Raw genomic sequence first — 10,589 nt, 5'->3', positions numbered from 1 at the left:
GATAGGAAAATACCCGAGCATAAAAACAGCACCTCTTCCATAGCTGCAATGAGGCACGTGAGTAGCTTTCGTGAAAGCAGATGTAGGCGCCCAAAAACCTTGGTGAACAGGTGCACGTTCCTCTGGTCCATTATCGAGCAAGTATTTGCTTTCTACCTTGAAGTATCTCCAGTCATGATGTGGTGGAATTTTACAACTCTTGCAGCTCAAATTAAATTGTTTCATGTCTATGATTTTGTTATTTGATTTGAATTTTCGTCATACGGCAATTTCGTGTCAACCAATGAATTTCAGTATTGAGTTGCGAAAGAAGGGCATGTGACATTCAGACAGTAGTCTTCTCTCTGGAATTAGGCACAAACAATTGTGTAATAATCTCGTAAACTCTGATTTATTTGGTCTGATAAACGGCATTAGAAAATCGGAAAACCTAATATTGCCATCTACCTTGCCCAGTTTCGTTGATTCTGGGTTAATCTCATGTCACATTTATATGTGTCTTTCATAGACTAATCACCGATGAATTGTAAAGTGAAGTTATAAAATGTGTTTGTACGTATAATTTCAGTATAGCCATTGTTATTTCGTTAAATGCATTTGCTATGCTAACTTGGTTCGAATGAATTAATCAGTTTAATGCATTCCATTAAGTTACGGGACAAGGGTAAGGATCTCAAGTCAACTTATTAACGAGATAGTTTCGATTTCACTAGAAACACAGTCTTTTCAATGATAAAACTGGTTTTACTTTTGCAAATCTACTATCTACCGCTTTTACAAAGTTACATGCAATTTGCTGTTGATGTTTCTCTGTAATGTATTAAAATCCACTATTGTAATACCAAATTACTCTTTTGCACATTCATTACATGACTTGTTCCTCGAATTTAATTTTTTTCAATTTTTCTTTGTTACAGTTTACTACTCCTGTTAGGAGACACTTGTACCACTTATTTCAGTAGTTTGATTTCAATTACTAATTGATGTACATGAAAACGTGATAATCAGAACCTCTATATGTACACGCTGGAAAATGTGTATTGAATTTTACTTCATCTGAATCGTATAAACATTCCTACCATATCAACTGCATTTGGTTCATTGGTTTGTTAATTATTTGCGTTTGATTGTTTTAATTTGTTTGTTTTGTTGGTTTTAATGACACTTGCAAGACATTTCTTTCTATGTCGTCGAAATACGAGCAGAATGTATTTTCGAGGGCAGTCTTAATAGGTGTCTTAAAATTGTACCTTGTAAAACTTCTGTCCAGAAATTGAATGAGTATTCGTGTGAATCGCTCTTTAGCTTCTCTCAGTGAAATCTGGAACGGCGTATAAATGTCACTGCAGTTGCTCTAACATCTATATGATTTTCACTACAATTGATCTGGATCTAAATACGATTGATCAATCTGTAGTCTTTAGAGTTGTATTTGCTTATGCACTTTGAGATATTGTTGGAAGCGGCTTTATATGTTTGAATGTAGTCTCTTTAATTTCTAATGTGATGTCATTTTTCCTTGTTATGGCATTGTTTTCATTTGTCACCTTTGCATGCCGTGCACGTTTTAATTCCTCCATATCCTAATCCTCAGTTTATTCACTTCTGTCCCATTCTAAACGTGCATTATCGTTTAGAAAGTCTTCGGGCCCATTAATTATGTCTCTTTGTATGTGTTTCTGTCGTGTCTAGTAGAAATTATTTCTTTTGGTAGATTGCTGCTGAAGACAAGATATACCACTGACATCTCATTTACTTTAATTGAATAATGCTTTATGTTCGTTTCCAACTGCTAAACGGTTCCATTTCAAAGGTTTTTACTGTTTAACGTTCATATAATTTCCATTTCACATATACGTACTGTTTAACGTTCATAACATTACAGGTACGTACTTTGTAGCGTTCACATCATTCCTATTTCACAGGTACGTACTGTTTAACGTTCCCATGAGAGAGTTTAATGTACTGTTAATGCATTTCATCATTGAAAGTATCCTTGATTAGTTCAATAGATCTGATAATCTCGTATATAAAAACGCATCCACATAAAATAATAAAAATGCCATGCAGATACATCACCACAAAATAAAAACAGTAATAAACCTTCGGAAAGAAAATGGGATTCTTCAGGTGTAAAATAAAATCAACGAATCATTTAATTTCACTAAACAAGCTCTTCTGCAAGCGTTAAGCGCATGAATATTTAATTTATTGTAATTTAGTTTTGACGTTCATTACTTTAATGAAGAAGAAAGAGAAGAAGAAAAAAAAACAAGTTAGACAGAGTTGAGACAGAAAGCATATACATATCAAGCACCGTATTTAACATTTCTCGCCAAACAAAATCATATTTGCTTCCAACACAGCAGAGATAACACGTGACATGTTTGGAATTTTAATGGGCAGACCGAATGACTTTTAATGATCTCTGCGTGATTATTTTGCAGATTGAACAAACTGTTAACTGAGAAGTTATATCTGTTTTCCGTGCATCATTTGACAAGTGAAGTAATGCGTATGCAAAAACTCACAAGATGTTCAAATGAATTTGTTTGTTATTTCATGGTCAATTTAGCGATTGAGTCAGTAGGTATCCAAATCGACGCGACAATTGAGCACACTATGGACTCCGCACATAACCTTTCTGTTGCCAAAATCGCCCTATTACCAGCATATCATTCACATAAAAGGAAGATCTGATTTTTAAAGTTTTTATCGTTAATACATCATTTAAATTTCATCTGAAAATAAAGACAAAATACTGCACTTGATGACAAGAAATTTTAATATATTATGACGATTGTCAATAACAACATAGACATATTTTAAATATCACTGTACATTCATAGTATTAACGATATGGAGGCATATTACTGCCATATACACACAATTCCATTTACACATTTATGCCAGTTTCCTTGATTTTTTCATTTGAAGTTTCTATGAAGATCCTTTAATAAATAAGCAGCATAAATAAATTGATCTATATATTTTAAATCTCAATTTCATTCATTATATTGTTTTCTACTTATTTCATTCCGCTGAGAATGAACCATGGAACCAACAAATTAATGTTTGGGACATCGGCCTGACACTTTTTTGTGTCTAATTTCTGTCTGTTAATAACTGGAAAATACCTTGCTCTGCTTTACAGCAAAAGAGTATAATGCTATCTCCATTATATCATTTTTTTTTAAAAATGATTAATTTTCACGAGATCAAAGTATAGCAAATATCTCAGCTGAAAAGAAAATCGCAGCCCCCCCCCCATTTAAATTTAAATTGTCAATTTCGTGTAAAAGATCAGGTTGTCGTCTAAAAGAAGTAAATAAAGTGGAGTGATTAAGCTGGCACTATAGCTGACACCCTGTGAAAGACACTGTGTTGACATTAGAGAGCTTTATCTTAAAAATAGGAACACTGAAGCCTGCAGGTCACTAAATGCACTACTGATATAACAAGCATGGAAAGTTTGGTGCCATCAACAGGGCAAGATACCCATCAGCGATCTAGAGTAAGCATTAAACACATTTACTCAACAAAGGATTAAAGATTTAGTGGACGTGTATAATTACGTAATTTTCAAAGAAAAACAACCGCTCTTTTGAAAGACTTAGAATGATTCGAAGTCTTAAAAAAAAAAAATTCATGTCCTTAACAGATTGACGTGATCGTGTGTGTGTGTGTGTGTGTGTGTGTGTGTGTGTGATTTAGATTTTAACGTAGCTTAAACAAAGTTTCCAGTCATATTGCTACGATGTCTGCAGTGTGGCAATTTATAGTGATGTCTAGCACTGGGGCATCATGCCGCAGACATGTAGCATGATGTCCCACCCAGTCACATTATTCTGACACCAGGCCGACCAGTCCTAACACTAACCTCTTAATGCTGAGCGCTAAGAGAGGCAGCTGTTAATACCATTTTAGAAATATTTGGTATGACTCGTCCGGGGTTCGAACCCAAGACCGCCCGCATCCGGGGCGGATGTTCTTACCACTAGGCCACAGGAGCGGGAACGGTGACGTGCTCTAGTAAATTACTAAAAGATGAGATTATTTTAATTCGACAGTTTTTCCAAAAGTATGATTTGATCAGAATACATCCCATTAGGCCACCGCGAGTGAAACATGTGCTTAAAGGAATCTAAATATGATTATATTTGTAATATTCAATGTAAGTTGTGACAAATACAACTGTTTTGAAGAAAACATAATTACTTTTGTTTTAGTTATCTGTCATGAAAAATGAAATGCGCTGTTAATATCATTAAATTTATAACAAGATTACTCGGGAATTTCCGTAATTCCTTACTGAAAGTACTACCTATGTACCGATAGTGACAAAGTACTGTGGTACGTATAAACGGATACAAACAAATTCCACCGTAAACCGGTGATATCGCGAACTTATATACGAATACGTTCGCGGTATCACCGGTTTATATGTATGGAAAAAAATTAAATATTGAGTCTGTAATCTTTTTACATATTTTGACAAATATCATCCTTAAAACAGGACTGCATATGAAATACCTTTATCTTACGACAAAGTCGGCAAACACCTCCAATTCGATTATTTCAGTACGAATATCCCAACGACATTGATAGCAGTTGTGGGTAAACATGAGGTCTAAATTGACTGTACATTGTAGCCGCAGCCGGAAACGTTATGCCCATTGCTGGTGGAAGCATGGGCTTGCTAGCCATCTTCAGTTTTTCTAATTCTACTTCGTGAAGTCTCTTGGCCTTTGCTCTTCTGTTCTGGAACCAGATTTTTACTTGAGTCTCTGACAAATTTAACGAGGCTGAAAACTCTGCTCTTTCAGCAATGGATAAATATTGTTTGTGTTTAAACTGTCTTTCCAAAGCAAGAAGTTGCGACGTTGTAAATGGTGTCCTTGGTTTCCGATTTGCTTTGTGCTTTCTCAATGTGCACTTCTGGGGACTTGCTCTTGGTGGGCTATCCAAATCTGTAAGCAAATTTCAAAGACGTGATGTATTGACTTAATTTTGGAACCTTAGCATTGCGTGCAGATATCAAATCCCTAGCACAAAGCATTTATGCCTAGCATAAAGCATGTATACATAGCATAAAGTATGTATGCCTAGCATAACTCACGTATATCTAGAATAAAGCATTGCACCATGCATAAAGCATGAATCTTAGTGTAAAGCATGTGTGCCGAGAAGAAAGCATGTATGCCTAGCATAAATAATACATGCCTAGCATAAATCATGTATGGTTAGCATAAAGCATATATCCCTAACATAAAGCATGTATACCTAGTATAAAGCCTGTATGCCTAGCATAAAGCAAGTATGCATAGCATAAAGCAAGTATGCATAGCATAAAGAAGATATGGCTAGCATATATTAGCATAAAGCAGTGTGCCTAGTATAAAACATGTATGTCCAGAATAAAGCATCTATGCCTAGCATAAAGAATACATGCCTAGCATAAATCATGTATGGTTAGCATAAAGCATATATATCCCTAGCATAAAGCATGTATACCTATCATAAAGCATGAATGACTAGCATAAAACATGTATGCCTAGCATAAAGCATATATGCCTATTATAAAGCATGAATGCCTAGCATAAAGCATATACTCCTATTATAAAGCTTTTATCTCCATGACTATGTCTTCCATCCTCTATTTATTTGTTCTTAATTACCGTTCAATGTTCGTATAAATTGTTCCTTATTAAAGACGTAATAAAATTATAATATTGCGCTAATATCTTCGGTTCTAAAAAGAAGTGAACAAGAGCTGAAACCGTCTTAAGATAACACCAGTGGGTAATTCCAAAAGCGATATTGTTACACATGTGATCTTCTGATTCAGGTCTTTCAAGCGTCCAAAGTATCAAATTACTAGTCATTTTATGGTCTATTAACATAGGTGGTCTTTTAAGAAAGGTAGCACATGTTGGACCCTTTCTCTATTTTATTGTTTTCATCTTACGAAGAGTTTGATCTTTATGAGAAGTTAATTCTCCAATTATACGTTATTTGTTTAAAATGTCAAAATAGTGACAATACAATATGTTTGGAACAAGAGAGAGAGAGAGAGAGAGAGAGAGAGAGAGAGAGAGAGAGAGAGAGAGAGAGAGAATTAATTTGAAGCTATTTCAGTCATTAATTCTTAATTATTTTCGTGATATCAGGAATGGACTATCAATTCGTGTTATATGATGAGCAAACGAGAAAATGTTGTTTGGAAAGTTGACTTTATTAAACTAAATAAAAGCGAGAATGTGTTAACAGATATTTAATTTAAACTGTGTTCCATGTAAATAAATTTACTTTTGTTAAGGTTTATTAGCGGAACTCATAAGCGAGTTCATAAGCGAGTAATCATGACGAAAATCAAGACACATCTGCTGTTGCTGCTACTACTACTACTACTACTACTACTACTACTGCTACTACTAGTACTACTGATAATAATAATAATAATAATAATAATAATAATAATAATAATAATAATAACAACAACTAGTATTATACTGTTGCTATCGTTGTTATTGTTCTTGTTGTAAATGTTTTTACTGAACTTTGTTTAAAAACTGGTTTTACTCTTTGATGCGTCCTTATTGTAGGCGATAGCATTTATTAGGGTGATAATCAGTATACTATTTGTGTCGTATATAAGACACTCTTAGTAGCAGAATTATTTATTATTTATATAATTTTGCTGTATTTAAGTACATGCAGATATATCGTTCTTTTGCAAAATTACAAAATTATACGTTTTTGTACAAACTCTACAAAAATGTATACGTCTCTCAGTTACTCACTGTACCATACTAGTTGTGAAGACAGTTATACATGCTGTGCTTACAAACGGACATTACCTGACGTTTAATTTTAAATACGGTAAGTATTTTATATTTTTCCATCATTTTTATGGGGTATTTTTATAGCTGACATAATCAATTTTTAACGACCCTTGTAAACATGATGTATAAATAGCTTACAAAATATTTTCACTAATAATGATTCGGAATTAACAGAGATTCTAGAATTTTATACTGTATTGATTAAATTTGTAATCAGAAAAAAACAATCTTTCTGCATATTTCTACCAAGGCAGCGAGTTCTTTTATGTCCAAATATCTATCAATGGGGAGGTGGGTGGGGGTGGAGGTAGGATCATTGACAATCAATAATCTGGTTTTATACTTTTTTCAATTAAACGTTTTAAGCAATGAATGATCTGTTTATGTTTGTATGCTCTACGTATCTTTCCGAGTTTGTTTAGTTGTATTTTCCTAATATAAATCATACTTATTTCAGACATGTACATTAAATATCATGTACTATAAATTTTGGACAATAAATATTTTTAAAAAATATTTCAGTAATTTCATCGCTACCAAAACAACGCATTCGTACTGAGGCAAAAATTATGTCCTATACATTCCTTGATTCCAATTTTTCGATTAAGCTTGTTTTATTCAAAAATATACAATGCATTAAACTTTACTGACTTATCTTGTTTAATAAATAATTTTAACTCGCTAATCATCTACTAAACTGAAATTGTCTCTAAGAAGCATCAACAGTGTCTGAAGTTATTTATTTTCAATTAAACACAAAGAGTAAAAAAGAGCATGACTTACGTGGTGCAGGGGTTGATGCTGATCCCGTGAGCCAAGGAAATCCCGATGCCACTGTATGTCCGTATGACCATCTAGGATCGGGAGTGTGACTAGACAGGTACGCAGAGGAAAAGATATCAGAATACTTACTAGACTGATAATTTCCAAGAATTCCATCTACGCTGAATGAAAGAGTTTTTAACGAGGCTCTAGGTGAAAGACAAGCTTTATTCTTAACTAAGCGTTCTCTCTCCTCTCCCAAGTCTCTACAAATTTCAGTGTTTTTTGTTGTTTTTGATATAATTGAATCCACACTGAATCTCAATACGTTTTTGTCACTACAGCTTGTAAATATGTGTCCTTTTTCGATAGACGTTGTAGCAAAACTGTCGCTTTTAGTCAAGGTTTCACTATTATCTATATCTTTCTCGGATTTCTCATCTGAATGAGGGGAACGTGGTTTGGGGACACACTTTGCATCAACGTTCTTATATTCTAAAGACATTGCTTATCACGTTTGATGACAGTCACACTATTAACGTAAACTGTGTAAAGTTTAACAAAATGTCATGCTCCAACCGATACTTGATACAATTTGGCAAATTTTCTGCAACTCACTTATTTATCTTTACTTAGCTTTCTGCAAAAAGTGCGCTTTTTATAGAGAAAATTACTGTCACGCCTGGTCTGCTCACCGATTGGTGGATTTGTCAATTACCCGAGAATGAAATATCAGATATGCCGCTCAATGACTGGCTGGAGTCAATATCGGTTTAATTAATTTTCCTTCCGACAAGGAAACACGATGAGGGTAAACAAAATTATTGGTCCTTTACTATACTCTGCTTTGAACAAATGACCCATCTGATAACGTTAGCGCAAACAACGCGTTTTTCCGCTTCGTTGATCACATCGCCCTGAGGTGTGGATCTCAGTGTAGAACGATATTAAATTGGTCTATAATAATAGTTTAGGTTAACTTGGGAGACAGCACGAAAAGACAGATAAATTGAATTTGTCTGAGCATCAAATGATCTTTACACCCATCGTGCTCTCTTTTGGTTATCAATTACTCTGCAACTGGCATATCTTTAAATTGGTAGCCCTGTAAGTCATGGGGTTCAAAAGGGACTGCTGGACTCTCTTAAGTTCATTCCAGCCCCATGACTGTTGCTTCGTAATGGCGAGCGGCGGTCGGTGACCTCTTGTCTTCCTTAAAAAAATCTTATAAGTGTTTTTACACATCTTTATGTATTTCATCACGCGTCAGAATTAATGCGTACTGGCAATCATTACGTACACAAAATTTATTTATTTGGGAGATCGAATTTCAACTAAGTTATATTTGTGCCTGCTAATAATCAATACTAAAACAGAATGAATTAAAGAAAGTAAAAGTTAAAATCATTAGAAAGATTTATTACTAAACATCTGTATGTAGTTGCCCGTGCTGTTGGTACAATCTTAAAAAAAATAAAGCTTTGTAACTACAAATACCAACTATACACTGAAAGTATGTATGTATGTGTGTATGTATGTATGTATGTATGGATGGATGGATGGATGGATGGATGTAAAAAAAGCACTAATTGTCTAGCGATTAATGAAATCTTAAACAGGGAAAATAAATTAATTAGAAAACTGTCATTCTACTTTAGTTTGACACGATAGCTTCCTACAATCAGTGCAACATTTATAATATTTCCGTGTGCAATCAATGCAGTTTTTCAATGTAAAAATGATCATTCGAATTTGGTAAGAGACTGAAAAGAAAAATAACTGCTTCCTCTCCAGTTAAGTAAAGATGTGGAGTAATTTGTAAATCACTTGCTAAGCAATTTGTTTGATAATTCCTTGCTCGATGAATTTTGATGGAAAACCACAGGAAACTTGTTATCTTTTGATTACTTACCTGTGAATTTTGCACCTATACAACCCTTAATTACCGTCCATATCTATTACATTGATACATAGATGTGGTAGGACTATTTCCTGCTCGAATGAACCAATTTGTCTCTCTTTGTATAATATCAATTTGTTTGGTGATTGTGTATGATTAACTGATTTCCGTTTGCTATTTTTTCTTTTTTTATTTACTTTATCACTTTGTTCACTCACACTCACACTCATGTAATTTATTTTTTCATGTTTACCCTTGTTGTTAATCATATTTACGTTTATTATTATTCACTTTAATATTAGCTGTTCCATTATTCCTTAACAAAGAATTTAATCTGATAATATGGTCTTTATTTATCGAGCTAATGTTGTAATCATATCGCAATGCATCAGTTTCTTGCTTTTTTTTTGGTGAAGGGAAATTTACAAAAGTTATCCATTATATTCAGTCACAAGTCCATCCATCCTTCCATCCTTTCATCGATCCATCGATCCATCGATCCATCCATCCATCCATCTATCTATCTATCTATCTATCTATCTATCTATCTATCTATCTATCTATCTATCTATCTCTATCTATCTATCTATCTATCTATCTATCTATCTATCTGCATGTCTGCGGCATGATACCCCAGTGCTAGACATCACTATATACTGCCACACTGCAGACATCGTAGCGATATGACTGAAAAATGGTTAAAGCTAAGTTAACAATCCAAATCACACACATATACATCTATCTTTTTTATTGTAAATACCTTTCACATAAATGTATGATGTGTTACATTTCTTTTAATAGTTTTCCATCTTCCATACTACGTAAAAAGTACTGAGTTTTATCCTTTTTCCATGTATTGATCTGCTTTCTCTCTCTCTCTCTCTCTCTCTCTCATCATCAGAAGAAGAAGAAGAACTGCATATTTACGTTTATTTGGTAGTGTCTATCTTTTTAAAGTTTTTTTTGCTGCGAATCTTCTGTATTCACTAAGTAATATTTTCAATCGTCACAATCGAGTATGGGTTATGCTGATATAGCGTAAATCACCATACAATAAATATATCTATATATTATGTACATTT

This window comes from Sinohyriopsis cumingii, chromosome 7 (assembly GCF_028554795.1).
Source record: "Sinohyriopsis cumingii isolate HCF-2022 chromosome 7, ASM2855479v2, whole genome shotgun sequence".
Taxonomy (NCBI): Eukaryota; Metazoa; Mollusca; class Bivalvia; order Unionida; family Unionidae; genus Sinohyriopsis; species Sinohyriopsis cumingii.
Note: the sequence above shows the minus strand (reverse complement) of the source record.